The sequence below is a fragment of the Myotis myotis genome, unplaced genomic scaffold (genome assembly GCF_014108235.1).
Source record: "Myotis myotis isolate mMyoMyo1 unplaced genomic scaffold, mMyoMyo1.p scaffold_m19_p_10, whole genome shotgun sequence".
Lineage (NCBI taxonomy): Eukaryota > Metazoa > Chordata > Mammalia > Chiroptera > Vespertilionidae > Myotis > Myotis myotis.
Genome location: NW_023416314.1, coordinates 71,569,622 through 71,590,675, shown reverse-complemented (window position 1 = coordinate 71,590,675; position 21,054 = coordinate 71,569,622). Strand labels below are relative to the sequence as shown.

The 21,054-nt window shown below is 40.3% G+C and overlaps 1 protein-coding gene across 3 annotated transcripts in view; it reads right to left on the bottom strand.

Moving 5' to 3' along the window:
• LRRC4C (leucine rich repeat containing 4C) overlaps window positions 1–21,054 on the bottom strand; it is a 174,944-nt gene that overhangs the window by 26,463 nt on the left and 127,427 nt on the right. For all 3 annotated transcript variants that reach the window (XM_036326155.1, XM_036326154.1, XM_036326156.1), the window contains one exon: window positions 830–880. The gene's annotated coding sequence lies outside the window, so the exon portion shown is untranslated. The remainder of the gene's footprint in view (window positions 1–829; window positions 881–21,054) is intronic.

Sequence of the window (21,054 nt, the reverse complement as noted above, 5' to 3'; positions counted from 1 at the left end):
AACAAGTAGTGTCATTCTACTGTGTGTCAGGCACTCTTCTAGGGACAAGGAAGGCAAGAAGATTAAACCCTACTCCCAACTTAATTGTGGACTTTTTAGAAGGGAATGCATTAATGTTGTTGGAAAATATTCAAGGAAGGACAACTATGGCTCATAGGTACTGGACTAAAATAAATCCAGGATCCTGCCTTCCAGGAGATGACAATGTAACGGAGACAAAAAGACACTTGATCATAAGTCACAGAGCAAGAAGTCAGTACTTCCGCCTGATGCCTCCTGATCTCCGCTCTATGGATAGAAATGCCACGCACGGATGCTGTGCTACAGTCAGAGGTAAGCGTGTTTGGGCATATGGCATGATTGGCTGGTGCGGGGTGTGCAGTGAGGAGGGACCTCCAGAAATATTTCCACAGGAGAAACACTAATCCAGCTCCAACCATGAGCCACCACTACCCTTATAACATCTTTAGCCCTTAAAATATGACTGAAGGAGGAGGCACTCACAAGGGAAGGGAATCCCAAGGACAGCCATCTCTGGGGCCAAGCTGGGAACATGAAGGCTGTTTCTAAACTGGCAAAGAGAAACATACAAGGAATTTGCAAAAAATGACTCCACATATGTCTGTTCTACTATATTGCAGCCTCTTTTTAAAAAAAAAACAAAAACAAAAACAAAACCAAAACCATTAGTGGTTTGCAGTTGCTCATGCTGGCAAAGCCAATCATTGCTGTTATTGGAGTTGACAGTGTATAATGAGCCACTGCCCATTAGCTGATGCTGTGGTGTTCAGGATGTTGTGGGAAAGACTGAGCATGAATTGTCACCCACCTAGCTCTCCATTGTGGTCTCCATGCATAAACAGGCAACGTGTTTGACAATCTAAAAAAACAAAAGCATACATTAGAACAACTCAGCGTATTTCTCTATCTGCAGCCACCACTATCACCACAGACAACACTGGTGACAATATTTACTATTGAATCACAACTGTATTTTAACACTCTCCCGGGAAGAAAGCCAAAACAGCTATCTTAACCATTGACCATTGTGAACAATGCATTGCTTAATGCAAATAAAAAATACAATTGGTGTCAGAAGATCTGTAGTCTATACTTGGTTCTGATTTATCAGATGTATGACCTTAAGCAAGTCCCATGTTCTCTCTGTTCCAGTGTCTTTATCAATACCACCTCTGAAGATGAAATGGGATAATGTATTTTGAATATAGATAAGAAATAAGCAGAGCTCTCTGAATTATTAAAGTCAAATGACATGTTAAGAATTTGACATTAGTTTCTGCGGGAAACTCCAATTGTTTCCCACCGCCCCCCCCCCCCATCCAAAACCAATAAAGATATGAACATCTCCTCATCTTCCCCATCCTTCATCCTGCCCCTACTCTCCTCCTAACACTCTGGTGGCCATGGCAGATTAAAATTTAGAATCTGATCTTGAGGGCCTCAGAGTAATCGAAGCAAAGAAACATGAAGAGGTCGAGTTGGCATTTTGCACAGATGATGAAGTAAAAGAAACAATCTTTCATTCCAACAAATACAGTACAGATCTTTACAGCTTAGCTGTGCAGTTGGCATAAGCTGCAAAAAAGAGGAAATCGTGAACAAGAGCAGATAGAAAAAGCCCATGCACTTAGTCATCAAGGCCCAGAGACCGACATGGATATTGAAATCACCAAGAATTCTATCAGGAGCAGGACTGCAGAGAACAACAGGGAGGTAGGTGTTAAAATCTTCAAGGGATGAGGAGGAGTGAAGTGTGTGTCTGTGGTTGACTCCTTCAAGGAGGTGCTAGCAGGTGGTGGAGTCTGATGGTGTAAGCTTCTGAGCTGAGTATTTTACTGTGTGACATGTTTTTTTTTGAAACAGATAACGTAAGTCAAAATGTTTCATAAACTTATCAGCAATATACCACAGATGAATATTATTATTATTCCATAAGTAAAATGGAATAAGATTAAATTTTATTTCTGTGATGATCTGTGCATTTTTTGTCATTGGTTTTAAAAAACGGTTTGGCTGGTTTGGCTCAGTGGATAGAGTGTCAGCCTGTGGACTGAAAGGTCCTGGGTTCGATTCCAGTCAAGGGCACAGGCCTGGGTTGTGGGCTCGATCCCCAGTAGGGGGCATGCAGGAGGCAGCCAGTCAATGATTCTCTCTCATCATTGATGTTTCTCTCCCTCTCCCTTCCTCTCTAAAATCAATAAAAATATATATATTTTTTAAAAATGGGTAACTTAGTCTTATAGAAAGTTTCCCCAAATATCACAGTTTCAAGAACCATTAACTATCCTTCAATAGGGCATATAAAATATGAGTTATAAGTTAATGTGCTTGGGATTTATAATAATGTGAGAGCAAGGCAATGAGTAATGATATACGTGTGTAGAGGGGGCAAAGAAGAGGCGGGAGATACACTTAGGTCCATTGCTAAATCAAGAAGCCAATTCTCATTTCTCATATTAGGCAAAAATTAGCAGCATTAGACCTAGTGACCACTCTGTCCTCCCTGCACGTGGCTCCCAGGAAATCCCTCTCAATTTTTCTCTCACCTCATTGGTCACTCTGCTCAGCCTCTGTCAGTAGCTCTGCCTTATCTCTTGGGCCACTAACCCTTAGAGTGCACCTGGGCTCCCTTAGGGACCTCTTCTGTATCTGTACTTACTCTATAAGTGGTCCCATAGTGGCTTTAAACACCACTACAAACTAAAGACTGCCAAAAATATAAACATCTATAGCCGGCAACACAGATACGTATCCACTAATTTAAGACCTCCAGTTGGAGGCTTTGGAAATAACCTCTCCAAAAGAAACTCTTGATTCTAACTCAGCCTCCACTGCTTCCTCAGGAAACTTGTACTTGCCGTCTCTTCTGCTTAGAATGTTCCTCACCCAGACAGAGCTGTCGCTATATAGGCACATGACAATGGTGCTTCTCTTATCCAAATATCTGTAGGCCTGGCTCCTTCACTTCCTCCAAGCCACCTGCTCAGAGAGGTTTTCCTCAGCTCTGCTGCTTAAAATATAACTGCTCCTTGTCCTCATCCTTCTCTATCCCTTTACTCTGCTTTATTGCTCTTTCAAGCATTTCTCACAACTAGCGATGATGCGTATGTATGTATGTATGTACGTATGCATGTATGCATGTATTTTGTCTCCTAAAACATGAAGTCTCAGGACATAGAGTTCATATGATTTGTTTATTGATGGAGCCCATCAATGGTCCAATGATATAGATAAGGAAACAAAAAACCAGAGAAGTAGAGAAAAGCAGGTGAAAGGGGGAGTATAAACATGGAGATGATGAGGAATCCTAAATCAGAGCATGTGATAGCACACAGAATGTAAGTTGATAAAATTCCAACATTACACGTACTGATTTTGTGACTTACGCAAGTTCCATGGTATTTTTAGCCTTCGATGCCCTCGTCTGTAAAGTGAGGGTGAAAATAATAGAGCCAAGCTCCGAAGGTTCTTTTGTTCATGAAATGGGGTGATGCCCATAAACCAACTAGCTTGGCATATTGCAAGCTCTCAGAAAGAAATAATATGGAGTATCCTCAAAAATGTATGCACACACTTTGAATAATTATAAAGGCAGTGTTTATTAAAATACATTTCATTTGCAAAATTGAGCTATCCGCTGTTAAAGTGTGCATACATTTTTTGGGACACCCTGTATTTTATATTTTCCAAATCAAACGTGGGATTTTCTAGAACAATAAACAATAACTATCAGCAGCAAAGTCTCAATCAGTACCACTTTGAGATTTTAACTAAAAATTAATCTGGTTGCCTGTCGAGGTTATGTGAGAAGGTGTTTATTTCAAACATGGAAAAATCCCTGGGAAGTTAGAGGTCCTATTGAGCCATTTGTATTTTTAAGTTGTTTATTTAGATTCAGCTTTTCTGAATATGGTTTATATGCTGTTGCTACGATGTGACTTAATCTCTCTATCCCTCTGCCTAGTTTTTAATACACTTTAGTGGTGGGGCTGGGGGAGGGGTGGGAAATAAAGCCAGAATATGTAATTCAGTGCAAGACAGGGAAGTTACCCACTTGCTCAGCCATAGCCTTACAGTGCAGTGATACAGCCATTTGCAAATCATGGAAAGCTAATGTGTGCGTGGCATTTTCTTTTACTATAGCTGCTCAGAAATGATTATTTCTCATTAGTTCTATTCTGACTTGCTCCTTTGTCATCTGGCATGCCCACAGAGAGAATTAACCCCTTGCTTCTCATTTTTCCCCATAATATTCTCTTCATTATGCCAGTTACCACCTTGTGAGAACCAAGACTATATCCTATTAATCAGTACATTGCCACTGCAGGATGCTGCGCTGGGCAAACACAGGAAATAAACATTTTTTAAACCTAAAATGAAGTGAATATCTGAATGTAGACATGGCTGAATATATATGCTAATTAAATACCTCTTCAGCCATTAGTGGTACCCTAGTGTAACACCGGAGATCAAGATGTGTGGGAGTAGGAGATGCTACAAAGTGTCCTTGATTTTCAAATAATGACACCAGGTTGACCTCCTGCTCTAGCCCATCTGATCTCTGGTCTGAAAGAACACATGATAGCTGTGGTCTGTGTAAATGTGGCATTTATCTTCATGAGTGTAGTGATGAAGAATGAATCAGGACTGGCATGGTCCTGGCTGACTTATCTCTCCTCACAAATGAAGATAAATAGCACAACATATTAGCCACTCTGCATTATACATATTGATTCCACATTTGCACCCCCACAAACAAACATACACTCGGCTTTCCTCAACCTGATTGTCTTTCACTTTCAAAATATACAGTGAACAATAACAACAGAGAACCTGTGGAAAGTCAGAGGGAAGAAAAATGCTGAAATAACTTTTATGAGATAAGCCATGTGACCTGTAAGCAGATACTGCAAAAGACCCTATCTCCGGGATCTATAACATGGCTGCAAGCCTCAAAATAAGATTTCCACCCTCTGTGGCTGCTGTTGTTAAACTACTGATATGAGAAAGTTAAAAAGACCCCCAAGGTTACTACACTGGGCACTCTCCAACCTATGGAAAATTGCTAAGATGGTGGTTTTTAACACAATGGTTTCCAAGACCTCCTCCTGGTCATCTAACAGATAGTCCTCTTAGTTTACTTTTAATATCAGATGCTATTAAATATCTTCAAATGATAGCACACAGTTTTGATTTCTTAATTGAACTAGTATGTCTTCATTAAGCTTCTAAAATTGTGGTAAGGTGGACAGGGTGCAAAAGGCTGAATACTGATATCATTAGGGATGCTATCCCTGCCCAACTCTCATGGTTAGATGTGGTACTCAATGTCAGCCAGTTATTGGATATTGCCTCTTCTAGGTTCTAATGCTGCAGGATGTAGCATCATTTTAAGTTACTGTATTCAAATTGAAACCTGGCCCTGTTGGGGAGAATTTAGTCCCCTCAATCTAGTTCACTAGAAATGTTTATGTCTAGATTATCAGAAAGCCAAGTCTGTCCTTGCCAAGGCAGTTGGAAGTTCCAGTCTTCGCCCGTTACTGCCCATACCCAAATTTTCCTCAATGTCGTTAGTCCTTCTCTCCATTTAAGAGTGGGCAATGTACCAATGTACCTCTGCCTGCAGGCAGAACAAATCCTGGCCATCTTCTCTAGCGTAATACTCATACTCAGCCTCATGACACCATTGCTTCAGATTTAGCTCTTATCTTATGCTCCGTTAGCTTATACTGTATGCTCTGTCTACTGGAAGTGCTACCAGTTTGGCTCCAACACCATGACTTCATATTTACTTGTGATATTCTTGTGGGACTTCTGTCCTCTTCACTGAGTCTAAATCTTACTCATTATAACATATCCAATAACCCAAGTCCTCAGTGACTTAGGACATGGCTTGTTCTAGACATCCAATATGACCACGTTAAACCCCTCCAGCACTGAGACCCTTTCTGATATGTATCTTATTCAACATTAATTGGATGCTTACTAAATACCAGGGGCTATTCTAGACACTCAGGATTCTGCAGCGAGTCAGACAGTGAAGAATGTAGCATGGAGCTTCTCTTTTAGGGATTAGACAGATAACAAACCAGAAATTATCAGGTAGAGATAAGTATTGAAATAAAAATAAAATAGTGATGATACAGGGAATGACTGAGGGGGAATATTATTACACTGATTTGGTCTGGGAAGACCCTTCTGAGAAAGAGACATTTAAGTTCAAGAATAAAAAGAAAGAACTCAGACATACAAAGATATGGGAGAAAACTGTCCCAGGCAGACAGAGCAGGTTTGAGGGCATTCTGACATCTAAATGTTTGTGACACTCCGAAACTCATGTTAAATCCTAATGCTCAATGTGATGGTATTAGAGTGTGGACCTTTGGGAGGTGATCAATCCTGAGAATAGAGCCCTCATGAATGGGATTAGTGCCTTGATAAAAGAAGCTCCAGAAAAAAACCCTAGCCCCTTCCTCTATATGTGCACACAACTAAGTCTACAACCTGGAAGAGGGCCTTCACTTGACCCTACTGGCACCCTGATCTCTGCCAGCCTCTAGAACTGTGAGACATACATTTCTGTTGCTGATAAGCTACCCAGTCTGTGGTATATTTTTATGGTAGTCCAAGCAGACTAAGACAAAAAGGACATTATACTTATAGAATGATAAGGGTAAAAATAGGCTAGTCTGATAGGAATAGAATAGACAAGCAGAAGAGTAGAATATGTAAGTGAAGAATGTATTAGTTTTCTTTGGGTTCCAGAACAATTTTCACAAATCTGATGGCTTAAAACAATATAAATTTATTCTCTCCCAATTACGGAGGTCAAAAATCTGAAAGCTGGCCCTTGTCCTCATTCCTATGGCTGGCTGTGCCTCCTTTAATGTTACTTCTAGAGTCTGCCCTGCCTATTGTCCAATCTTGTTTTTATTTTTTAATTTTAATTTTATTTACTTTATTTTTTTAATCCTCACCTGAGTATATTTTTTCCATTGATTTTTAGAGAGAGTGGAAGAGAGAGGGGAAAGACAGAGAGAAATACCAGTGTAGGGAAACACGTTGATTGGTTTCCTCCTGCACAAACCCTAACCAGGGTCTGGGCCAGGGAGGAGCCTAGAACCAAGGTACATGCCTTTGATGAGAATTGAACCCGGAACCCTGTGGTCTGCAGGCTGATACTCTATCTACTGAGCCAAACCAGCTAGGGCCAATATTGTTTTTAAAGAAGGCTATTTCATTTATTTTTCATTCCATTGCAGTTCCCTGAAGTATCCAAGCAAAACCTAAGTGATTTGGTTATACCCTGGAAACGGTATACATTCAGGTCATATCCTGAAATGTCAGAGATTTCTCCATTTTCTTCAGGTCAAGGTGACTGAAAACTCCCTGGGAACAAGTCTAACAAATTTCAGTGGCCTGTGTTTGGTACTTAAATCTGTATAGAACTATAGATTTTAGATTCTTTCTACTTCAGGGGCCTCTTCTGAATACATAAAGAGATTAATGCAATCAAAAGAGTACCAATTTAATGCGATCAAAATAATACCAATTTTTATAGTTATGTCTTTTGATGAAATGCCAATTTCAAGTCAAGTATAATTTATCTCCCCCACTAGGTGGAGATTCTGATGAAGAAGTGAGCCTTCAAGTCTTCTGAGTAGTTCACTGAAGGTAGAGGAAAGCACATGGCAATGTGCTGTGACTTGCAATGGGAAGTCCCTTGACGAAGGCTACATTTTCATACTGAGCAGCCATTTAATGAAAGCGTGGCTGGCAACCTATGATATCCTCTTGGATGCTTGGATAGAAACAAACTGACATGAGATCCTTACCATTATTCCTTGACATCAGGCCGTTCCCCTATGAGCTGTTCCCATAAGACATTCCGAAGTGTCTGCATGGTATTTCTTCTGACAAGTGCTTGTCCGGCTTATTTTTAAATAAGCTCATTTGTTCATCATAATTTCAACATCAAAAACTACACTTGTTGCCTGGCTGGGTGGCTCAGAGGTTGAGCATTGACCTAGTAGCAGGGAGTCAAGGTTCAGCGCACCTTCATTGGCAAGTAGAAACATGTATAGATGTTTTGCTGACATTTGGCTCTATTCTTAATGTTGGCTGCATTTAAATAAGGGCTGCTATTTTCATCATGAAGCCTGTGTCCAATCAACCGTGGGTTAAAAATAGGAAAATAGTATAAGAATAAAAATCAAACACGACTTTCTAGTTGGTGAATATTCATCTCTTCACTCATTCATTCACTCATTGTTTTGCTATCTTTAAGTCACCTAAAGCCGACGGAACATGAAATGATTAAGTGGGAATCTGGCAGACAATGAAGTTGGGTGGATCTTAATTATGTCACACTGCAAAGGAGTCAAGTCTGTACTTCTATATAAAGGGAAATCTACTTGCAGATGGAAATTTGGTCACTGACTTTTATTTTTTTCACATCCAAGAGTCTAAATTCCTCCTCCCTTTGTTACTGCTTAGAGAACCCTGATCAGAACCGAAGTCTCAGACACCGAAGAGAATTTTTAACGTGGAGTTAGAGAAGCCATTCTCAGGTTAATGAGCACAGAGCAGCAGGCACTTTGAAGAGTTTATTTGGAGAAAGAAAACGTCTGCAGAAATCAAGTGATTAAGATGTGATACTCCAAGCGAACTCTGAGCCATCTCATTAGCAGAGACTAAGAATAATCTACAAATGTAATAAGAGCCCTCATGCAAGGTCACAAACATCCCAGTGCAGGCCTGTTGGGTGGGACCCACTGTAGAGGAAGACAGAGAATCTGATTGGATCAGGTCAGAAAATATTCCCTAGAAGAGGTGTGAGTTTCTTCCCACGTCTTAAGGGAGGGGGATTCAGAAATGTGTATGAAATTTCCATTGAATATTATTCATAGTTCTCCAGATGTGCATATGTATATTAAAATGTACATACTTTTCTTCCAAAATTTAGATTCGGTCATTCTCAATAATTTTGAATAATTCCTGTATAAATGCCACGTTCTCACAGATTTTCCTTCATGAACTTCCATCAAAGGACTCAGTACTCCCCTGCACATTGTGACTCATCTCCTTTCTCTGAAATTATGTTATTTATTTTTCTCTTTTTAAAACCACATTTCTGCCTTCAAAAGAATATAAGCTCCATGAGTAACAAGCAGGGCGTTTTGTAGCTTGTTTATTCTTATTTCCTGAGCCTAGAATAATGATTGGCACAAAAGTCGCTCTTTGTATTGTCATAAAATCACTATCTAACCTACACCGCTATGTGCTATTTTATGAATGAGAAAATATTGAAATGGAGATTTTTCCCAAGGAACCAAGACACAGGAGATGATACATTCCAAAGAGAATACAGATTTACAATGGAGGTGGCAATAGTGATTGCAAAGCTCATAATCTCTTAGGCACAGCAAAGACACCAATGAACTGGAGAAAGCTCATGAAGATTTTTTTAGAGTTATCCAATGAGTCCCACTCCTGAAGGATGGGGTGGGTGGTTTTACCCACAACTTAGTAGAGAGTGACTTCAAGAAGATTATTAGAGGAGGATTTTTGAGTGAATTGTCAGTGGGCTATGATGTACATCACCCACCCCAAGGAAAACATTGTAGAAGCATTCCTGCCCTTTATCACAAGACTAACAATAGGACTCTAGTGGCAGATAGATATTTTTATTAATTTCAGAGAAAAAGGGAGAGAGAGAGAGAAACATCAATGATGAGAGAGAATCATTGATTGGTTGCCTCCTGCATGCGCCCTACTGGGGATCGAGCCTGCAACCCAGGCATGCGCCCTTGATCAGAATTGAACCTGGTACCCTTCAGTCTGCAGGCTGATGCTCTATCCACTGAGCCAAACCAGCTGGGGTGAAATATCAAATTTTAATCTGATGTCTGTCTGGCTATATTTTTCAATTTTTATTGATATTGCAGCAATGACAGTTAAACTATTAACTTGAGAATAAGTCTCCCAAATGGATAGACAAAAATTATTTTTTTAATCAGCAACAATTCTCAAAGTTTAAATATTTTTAAAATGTCTTTTATTTCTCATGAAAGAAGGGTACATTAGGGGTTATTGAACAATTAGAGGCAATTAGTCCTGTCATGTATTCTGGAAAGAATGTAACTCAGTGCTGAGCAATTTGTAGGATTTGGGAGAAATGAGATCAAACATGCATGCCGTTTTTATAGCCACAAGTTCTTCTGTGTATGTCCTTGCTTTGTTGTTGTGTTTATTAGGGTCAAGTACTATAATTAACTCTTTAGGTAAGGTATGTAATTTACAGCCCTGCAATGATGAGAAAATGATGGCTTATTAAGGTTACGAAACTTGCCCAAAGCTGTTAAGTAGCAGAGCCAGATTTCTTGTCCAAGCTGTCCTGATCCAAAGAGGAGGGACTTTAACTTGAACTTCTAAGCACCACTCTGAAAGAAAGGCTGGGTGGCCTTTGCTGTGATGCTTGTCATGAAATAGGATTTAACTCCCAACGTATTCTTAGCTTTTCTGGAGATGTTCCCATTTGCCTACAAGCTCACATTATCTACAAGCTCCGTTATCCTTCTGATCACGTGCACTACCTATCTCCTTTGTCTTCCATTATAGTTTTGTTAAAGGGCAGCAGCCGCATTTCGCCTACCCTTGATTAAGCAGGCATGCCATTTGTCAGGGAGCTAGGCAAGAAAAGGCCTTACAGTGGTCCCCTGAAGTCACCACTTGGCATGATTCCCAGAAGGCACAGTGCATCTTATCCACACCCACGCCACCTTACTGTGTGCAAGAATATTTATACCAATGAAAAGTTGCAGATCTATTCTGAACCAGATTTTCTAATACAAGCCCAGAGAAAGATAGTTTCACATTATTTTGAAGGTTTGATTTTAATAAAGATTAGCTATCTTTCAGAAGGTTTGTGACAAAGTATGCTGCATTTCAAAAGGAGCACCACCTGCTTTGATGTTCTGAATCGCTCCTTATTCATATTGAAGGTGAGAGTAAGGTGATATAAACTCCCTGCTAAAGGAATCATTGGCTTGTAAAATATCTGCACTGGAAAAGTGACTTAGTGGCAAGGTATCAAGTGTATACATTAAACTGCGGCTGATTCCAGTCCTATGATAGGGTGTGAAGTTAAAAAGAATCTTACATATGTTTATCCGTGTACATGTGAATATGCATATTTTATAAAATTCAGCGTATGATAAATGAATCAGACTGTAAGTTGTTGCTAGAGTTAATATATCCTATGAATAGATGTTGATTTATAATAGCATATAGAAATTATTGGGACCTGCTTAGAAGGATCCCATAGAAAAAAATTCCAAATTGTGGTAGGCACAATTCTAAGATCATCTGAGGTGTACAGGGGACCATCTGAGGTGAGGGCATTTGTCAGTTTCCTGTTGTGGGCACTGGTTATCTGAGTGTGTTCAGTTTGTGAAATGTCATGGATATGTATGCTTCTGATATGTATACTTTTCTTCTTAGAATATTAAATATTAACATACAAAAGTTAAAAGAAATCCCCAGTGTTAGACAGCTGTGATGATCAAACAGGATAAGACATATGAACATGATCTGAGAAAGCTGCAGCACTGCAACCCTATAAGACAATGGTTTTCAAACTAGGCAAGGGCCACTCGTTCGCCGTGGAAGCAATTCCCAGATTATGACCTGTATTTAAAATAAAATAAAAGATAATAGAATAGAGCATATCCAAGTGTATTATACATTGGAATAGTTTATAATTGGCTCATAAACTTATGTGTTTATAACTGGCTTGATATGTAAGTGTACTTCTATTATGGGCCACAGACAAAAAGGGTCAAAGTTTCTGCTATAGGATATCTACTATATATGGGCAGGTAGCCACATGCTAGGCTCACAGAATGTCTCCTACAAATCCTGTCCCTGAAGTGTGAGCCCTTAGACTTCACTGATTCCACATGAATGAAATGAAGAGGCATTTCAACAGGGGAATCCCAGAGTACAATTAAATTACTCCCATTGTATGTTCACCAGTAATGCCCACCTTGGCTCTACCGCTCCTGGACATTGGCCAGAAGACCTACAGCTCTTCCCCCAGGATGTGGTCTAGAATTCTGCAATTGCCCCCGCAACAGGGAAAACTGCTGTACATGGACTCAGTTTCAACCACATTTTTCCGTAACAGTATAGCAGATGTAGTGGGTGGCAGCACTGTGTATCAGTGAAGGCAGGGAATGGAAAATATTGCTCATTTGCATATTCCACAAATAATGGGATGAGGCTAATCATTAATAGCTATTTTTATACCCCTTGATTTAATTAATTCCAGCTGAGATGTTTGTAAACATGTGATGCTATGTTTGGATAAATGTGTCAACGTGAAAATTAGTCACTAATACAAGGCACTAAGGAAACAATTTTTAAAAGCACCAACAGAAGGCAGGCCTAGATAGTCCCCCATTTTTGAGTTTGGGACAGGTTTACCCACAGCAACCACTGGTGGTGAGATTCTATGACAAAAGATGCTCTGGAGAAGTGGTGGGAATGTCGTAAAGGCAAAATCCAGGGCTGAACAGGACAGCGTGAGGCTTAATACTGGACCCTGGTCAAATTCAGGTAGAAAAGCGCAGTTTCTTGAGGTGGGGACCGTTTCACTGTAAACCCACTTATGCATAATATTCTTTACCAAAGAGATTTGGAATAAATCAAAAGACAGAACATGATTGGAGAGAAAACTTGTTTTACTGAGGGGCAGAGGTTATTTCAAAGCTCTTGGCAAAATCAAATATGTACTAAATTTTTTTTTGTTTTGTTTTGTGAATCCTTACCTAAGGATATGTGTGTGTGTGTGTGTGTGTGTGTGTGTGTGTGTATATATATATATATATATATATATATATATATATATATAATCAATGGGGGATATATATATATATCCCCCATTGATTTTCAGAGAGAGTGGAAGTGAGAGGGAGAGATAGAGAGAAACATTGATGTGCGAGAGACACATCTATTGGTTGCCTCCCTGACGAGCCTCAACCAGCACCGGGGATTGAGCCTGAAACCTTGAGGTATGTGCCCTTGATTGGAATTGAACTTGAGACCCTCCAATCCTTGGTTTGGCGCTCTAATCACTGAGAAACGTGGCAAGGATGAATATGCTATAAATAGATTTTAAAAAGGGCTACTTAGAGGGAAAATGGCAAGATGTACAAGTTCATTAAAAGACTAAAATTTAGGGTGAAGGGATGTAGATTGGATTCATGTGACAGAAGGAAAAGAAATGGGGTTCTGTGTAGGAATGTGCAGTGGCCAATGTAGAGGGAACCTTTTATTTTGCTCTGGTTGGGGTCCAAACCTCCTCAGGCTGCACATCAATGACCCCACTTCACAACTGTGTGGACCGGTCACATCTAATAGAAGGAAAGAACCCTGAACATCTCCACAGTGGGCAGGGGCCTTTCTTTGAGCTTATTAAAGCTGGAAACCCAGAGGGCGAAGGTCCCCTGCCTTTTACTCAGCCAGAGGCTCCTGCCCTGGGAAGGGTCAGATGCTCCCATCAGAGTGCATGATCATGGTCCTGCTGGGCTAATTAATGGCCCACACTCCTGTGGCTTAAAACACAACTTAAAAGGCTTCGCACCAGCTGAGAAGTTGGGCTGAGAGAGGAAAGGAACCCAGAATGAAAAAGAATCTTTAATTTTCTGTTAATTACATCTTTTAAATCTATAATTTCCGAGCGGGGCAGGTAGGCAAAATTGAATCAGTGCTGTCACGACACAGCAGTTCTGTTTTAATTAAAAGCCGTCACCTTCCCATTGCCCTTATGTGAGGTAATGTCACCCTGGGTCTCAGGTTTACTTCGGTGTTTCCCTTTCAATTTCTGCACGACCAGTTCTCACCCTTGATGTTATAATGTACCTTTGCTATGGAACATTTTAATTTATAATAGCTATAAAGACTAATGAGTATATACTCCCATGGACTTACGTACATGTATGTACATTTATAGAAGATCCTAAGACTATACAATATTTAGGCTTTTTCTTTTATGGGATGTAGACAGCTTTTAAGTAGGACCCTGGTTTTCTGAAAGAGTGCATGTCTCCTGTTAACTAGCTCATTTATCAGTCACATGGCTGACGGTTCTTTCTATGGAAAACAGCTTCAATATTATAACAGTAAAATTAAAGCACATGGGAGAATACAAGATATTAATATACATATAGATATTATTTTAAAACTCTATCCAGGGGACTGATTCTTATAGTATACTAGAGGCCCGTTGCACAAAATTTGTACATTGGGGGGAAGAGGTCCCTCAGCCTGGCCTGTGCCCTCTCACAGTCTGGGAGCCCTCAGGGGATGTCCAACTGATGGCTTAGGCCTGCTCCTTGGGGCGAGTGGGCCTAAACCAGCAGTCAGACACCCTTAGCACTGCCACAGAGGCTGGAGAGGTTCCCGCCGCCACTGCTGCACTTGCCAGCCCTGAGCCCTGCTTCTGGCTGAGTGGCGCTCCCCCTGTAGGAGTGCACTGACAACCAGGGGGCAGCTTCTGCGTTGAGGGTCTGCCCCCTGGTGGTCAGTGCACATCATAGTGACAAATCGTTCCTCCTTTTGGTCGATTTGCATATTAGCCTTTTATTATATAGGACTAGAGGCCCGGTACATAAAAATTTGTGCACTCGGGGGGGTCCCTCAGCCTGGCTTGTGCCCTCTTGCAGTCTGGGACCCCTCAGGGGATGTCCACCTGCTGGCTTAGGCCCGCTCCCCAGGAGATTGGGCCTAAGCTTGCAGTCAGACATCCCTCTGGCAGCGCAGGAGCCCTCAGGGGATGTCCACTTGCCAGCATGGAGCAGGCCTAAGCTGCAGTCGGACATCCTTAGCATTGCTGAGGAGGCGGGAGGGGCTCCTGCCACCACTGCTGTGTTGGTAGCCATCAGCCTGGCTTGTAGCTGAGCAGAGCTCCCCCTGTGGTTGTGCTCTGACCACCAGGGGGCAGCTCCTGCATTGAGCATCTGCCCCCTGGTGGTCAGTGTGTGTCATAGTGACCAGTCATTCCCAGTCGTTCTGCTGTTAGGGTCAATTTGCATATTACCTTTTTATTATATAGGATGATATGGAGTTTGATTACACAAATATTTGAAAGGTGGGGAGATTCACCTCTAAGATATGAACATTGTCTGAGAAAAATTTATTTAACTATTTAGTAAGTTTTCACCATAGAGGTGTGCACATTTTTTATTTTGGTAGGTAGATGACTGTATGCGCATTGTGCACATAGAAATATGTATATGTGCAATGTGATACGTTGGTTTGATAAAGCCTGCTCAATGTGCTATGCTTATAGTGGGGAAAACAGGCATCTGTCAGTTGAGGTTCTGTTTATCTTTCTGTTGTGAAGAGTTATAATGTTACCTATTATGGATCTTACTCTGTAACCTCTTGACCAAATCAAGTCTCCCACTTAAAAGAGAAGGATATAAAATGCATCTCTGATGAAATTCACACGTCATCCCATTCCTTATAGGCACTAATTATATGGAAAGGCATTTGTTTCTAATAAACCCCTGATGAGCATCAATTATTGTTGGATTATTAGGATGCTAATTTGGGAACTTTCTTTTTTAAAAAAATATATTTTTATTGATTTCATTGAGGAAGGGAGAAGGAGAGAGAGATAGAAACATCAGTGATGAGAGAGAATCATTGATTGACTGCTTCCTGCACACCCCACACTGGGGATCGAGCTTGCAACCTGGGCACGTGCCCTGAACAGGAATTGAACCAGTGACCTCCTGGTTCATGGGTTGATGTTCAACCCCTGAGCCACACTGGCTTGGCTTGGGAACTTTCTAATTGTCCTTCCCTTTTGCAGACCAAGCTATTGTTAGACTAGTTAAAGGACACATTTAGTTTCTTTGTGTAAAGAATACACTGGTAATGCCAATGTGGCTTTACAATAAATACAATAATACAACTCATATAATGCATTCAGTGGTCTCAGATATAGCCTGAATGCAAGGTGTTATTGAACACAGAGTCCTATTTGGGCTGTGCATGATAATAGTGCTAAAACTCTACCTAAAGTGGTGGTAATTGTAAGTTGGATTCTTCTTTGAATATTTGTGTATATCCTCCTGTAGCCCAACACACACATAGGAATTGTTGGAAGGAAGTAAAGCAGTTGAGCCAATGAGTCATCACACAATCCCTGCTTTGTTCCAGGGCGGTCATAGCTGCACATTAATTTGGATGCTAACTCTGTTCCAGTGGTAAACACAAAGGCAAGAACCTTGTGTACCCAAGGAGATGCTTCAGAGGGCCCACTTAGGGAAAACATCTGCAGTGCCTATTTTAAATCAAGGCCTCAAAATTGCATGGTGGGCTAAAAGGGAATATGCCTCATGGTGAAGCTACATTGAGAGGAAGACAGTGGAAATAACCAGAGAGGAAAGGAAAAGAAAAGAAACGATGAGAGGAAAGGTGAGATAGAGAATGGAGGACATTCCTGAAATATCTCTGGGGTGCAAACAGAAGCTATGCTCATGTCTCCACGGTTAGACTGAGGCAATGAGAACTCCAAGGTCTACTGCAAGGACATTTTGTTTCTAAAAATCAGAAATCCAAGGGATGAGAAAAGAGACATTCTACCTGTGGCCACCAAGTGGGAGTTTACCTGTGAATTTACACTCTGCCTCTGAGAAAATGTCAGGCTCACTTTATCTTCCCAACACATGAGCAAGAAATAAAATGAGAGTGTTTTTTGTTCACAGTGCAGTAGGTATAATCTAAAGAGGATGTCTGTGATTACAAACATTGCAGGGATTACGTGTGAAAGTAAAGGAGACTCCTTTGTTGCAGAACTTCTCAGGGCCTTCATATGCTAACTAGAGGTCCGATGCACAAAATTCATGCACAAGTAGGCCTTCTTTCTCCCAACTGCTGGCACCAGCTTCCCTCTGGCACCTGGAACCCTGGCTTCCCTCGCAGCCCCAACTTAGCCCACAGGATATCTGGACGGAAGTCTGTTCTAATTAGCACATTACATTTTTATTATTATAGATAAGCTCTATACTTTCCCAATGTTCAGGGCACAAATAATACATAACAAGAAAGTGGGATCAGGGCTCCCTTTATCCAAAGCATTTACATTGGCATTTGTTCCCCAAAGCTTATTCTGAGAAGGCTAAATTAGATGTTTTAGTTAAGATGCTCATTAAAAAAACTGAAAAAAAGCTATTGTAGGATAATTTTTAGGAATTGTTATATTGTTGGGTAGAGTTTGATAATTATTTCAACAAACAAACTTGATTAGAAACAGATTTCTACACATTTCCATCCTTTCTTTTTACATGTTGGTATCATTTACTTAATCCATAAAATAACATCACTCAGAAGTTCAGCATTAAGCTTTGCTTTAAAATATTAAGATATTAAGTTTAGTGAGGCAGGCAAAAACTTATTAATAGAAATTCTAGTAATAATTAGAATCACCTACTGAAATGTGCACAGGGCACTATTTTTTGCTAGATTTACTAATTTAAAAAATCATTAAAAATAATTTACATTGTGCTTGACGCATGATAAGCACCTGTTGGCAGGAGTTATTTTCATGTTATTGATATTTTATTTCCTATACACATTCAACAATGGAACATTCTGAATATGGAAACAGCTGCCTAGAAAGAAAGGAAAGGAAGTGAAGTGGTAACCTTCCCTGGAGACAGAGTCCACAGAGGTAATCCATTTAAAATGAGGTTGTTAGAGTGGGCCCCAATATGAAATGACAGGGATCCTTGCAAAAGGGAAGATTTGGACAGAGACAGATGTGCACAGGGGGAAGAGTATGTGAAGATACACAGGGAGGAGAAAGCTGTATGACTAGTGATGCATCCACAAGCCAAGAACACCATGGGTTGCAGAAAGTACTAGAATCCAGAGAAGGCAAGGAAGGATCCTTGCTTAGAGAGGTCAGAGAGAGCACACCCTGCCTGCATCCTGACTTCAGACTTCTAGTCTCCAGAACTATGAGGAAATACATTTTTTGTTGTTTTAAGCCACCCAGTTGGTGGTAATTTGTTAAGGTAGCCTTAGGGAAGGAATACACTGTTTTGACATTTCTTTTCAGCACACGTCACAATTGCAACTATTTATTTACTGACTAATTTACTGATTAATTTCAACGTTAGAGGCATCATGCTTCTCTGATTAGTGTCATATCACCTGGTTCTAGGAAAGTGTCCGCAGAGGGTCGGTGCTCATCATACGCAGTAAATTAATGAATGGTTGAATTGAAGGGAAACAATGATCAAGCTTTAAAGACGCAAAACAAGAACAACAACAATCATTTATTGGTTGTTGCGTTTGCTTTTTTTACTCTAAGCATCCTGTAAACTCAGTCCTTCCCAGGAGTACAGTTAATTGTGTCTATAAAGGTCTATAGACTATCATTGAACCCAAATCTCTGAACTTAGTGCCTAGGTGATTATACTTATAGAACATCAGTACATTCCATAAAAAGAGGGAAGAAGCAAAGGATTCTTTGACATGGTAAAAATAGAAAATTATTGCCTGGCCAGTGTTGCTCAGTGGTTCAGTGTCAGCCTACAAACCAGGAGTTCACGGTTCGATGCCTGGGTTGTGGGCTCAACCCAGGGGGTGTGCAGGAGGCAGCCAATCAATAACTCTCTCTCATCATTGATGTTTCTCTCTCTCTCCCTTATTCTCTGAAATCATTAAAAATATATTTTAAAAAATAGAAAATTGCTTTTGCCACCCTCTCCATACATGCATCATGGTTTGGGTCAAATGTTGCTGATGGGAAACTTGACCACATATATTTGTAAACCAAGGCACTCAGTGGATGCTAACATTGGTAGAATATGTTACCTCTCTTTCATTTAGGAGGCAGGAAAGTATTGTAGTTAAAAGCAGAGGTCCCGAGTTCAGAGAATCCTAGTTCAGGTTGCTTATTTACAAAGTGCATGACCTTGTATAAGTGGCATCCTCTTCCAAACCTTTTTGTTTTTTTTTCAACCCCTTCTCCCCAAATTTGGGGAGCAATAGTACTTACCCTAAAGTGTTGACTGGAGCATTAAGAGATGATGTTTGCAAGGTGTTAGCACACTGGGTGACACACAGTAAAAATGCAATAAAAGTGGATTGTATTATTTTAAGTACTGATCACAGAATCCACTGACAAGGTTAATGTCTTCTAGTGTCTGAGGAATACAAAGCTAAAACCCATTACTTAACTCACACATGAATAAACGATTGCAGGCACACAATGTGAACTTGCTTTTAATGTCTTCTGGCCTTGATTACAAACCTTAGGTGTGATGATTTAAATGAAATTATAAACCAGGAGTTACTTTAACGTGTAGAAGCCATATCTACACGTTATTGTTTAATACTAGAATAATTGATTTATCTTAGAATTCTGAAGAAAAAGGAGATAATCCTTTTCAAAATTGTCACCAAACCCTATTAGAAGGCTGACAATGAAACTGAAGGGGGTATTGTAGCAAGTGTACTTGTGTGTATATGCATGTGTGTGTGTGTGTGTGTGTGTGTGTGTGTGTGAGAGAGAGAGAGAGAGAGAGAGAGAGAGAGAGAGAGAGAGAGAGACAGAGAGAGAGACAGAGAGATTTAAATTTTTCCAATATGAAGTCATGTTTATGAAGGAGCCACAGGAAGAGTCCCACGAGTGTTTAATTTTCTTCCTATGCTATAACCATAACAGCAGTCTAATGTCAGATCACATGACAATACTGTTCACAGAGACAAAGGAAAAAGTACAAGAGTCATAACAATAACCGATGGGTTTTTTGCACTACAGTTTATAAAGCATTTTTCTACTCATTAGCTTACTTGATCATCCCAGAGGACAGGTCAGATAGTCCTAAGTAATATTTCCATTTCAAAGTAGAAGGAACTGAGATCCAATGTTTTGATTAAAGTCACAGAGCTATTTTGGGAGAGGGTTGGTACTAAATCTGTAATTTTCAACCTCAAATCTCCTTTCCTTCTGTAATAACTTGCTGCAGTAATTATGTAAAAAGTGATAGGTAGATTGATGATATAGAATATAGTTAGAAAGGGACACTGCATAAATATATCTAGTGCTTACCATTTCCAGGAAAGAAAATTTTAGTTTATCATCTTTCAAAGAACTACATCTTGCCCACCGCAAGTACTAACACCATAAACCGGGACTCGCATAATAGATTTGATTGCGTTGAACTTACATGATGCTGTTTGCCCACAAAGCAAGCACCTTAATGTGACCGACTAAATTTACCATTAAATGAAAATTCAGAAAGTTGTCTGTACATTCCAAATGATTTCAAAATTCATAGAAAAATTGGTAAAAAGAGGTCAATGGTTGTTTTGCTGTCTTAAATCGACATGCAGGCTTCCAGGAAAACCTGAGATCATGTCCTGATTGTCTTGGGATGTCTTCCACTTGGTCAAAGTCAGAGCTGAATTCTTCTACCCAGACAAAATACTGTCCAAAAGCAAGCTGACACGCTACAGAGGGAAGCAATTCAAGACCAGAGACTCATTTTTTAAGGGGTGCTAGAGACTGTCTCATCAAGGCATCCTCAAACTCAAGACGGACCTCTTCCTCTACAAAACGATGGCAATTTCTCACCATCTGGATACCTCAACTCTGGCCCTTCAGGACTCCTACAGACACACTAAATGCAAAGGTTTCCTTAATGCGCTTCAAGAACCTAACAAATCCAAAAGCACTGCTGCCTCGTTTAAAGCTTCCAGAACACAAGGTCTCCTCCCCATTGGTGTATAGTTTGCAGCATTTCAGTCCTTGATTACATACTGTCTCCTGCTCTCTAATTGTTGTGAGTGGTCCTTTCTTATTCCCCCAAAACATTCCTTAGTTACTGAATTCATTTTTAACTCCCAAAACACCTCACCCTGTCACCCTTATACACACGAATTCAGCTGCCCTGAGCTAGATTCTGGGGCTATAAGGTGTCCTCAGAAGCTCCCAGCATACCAATGAAG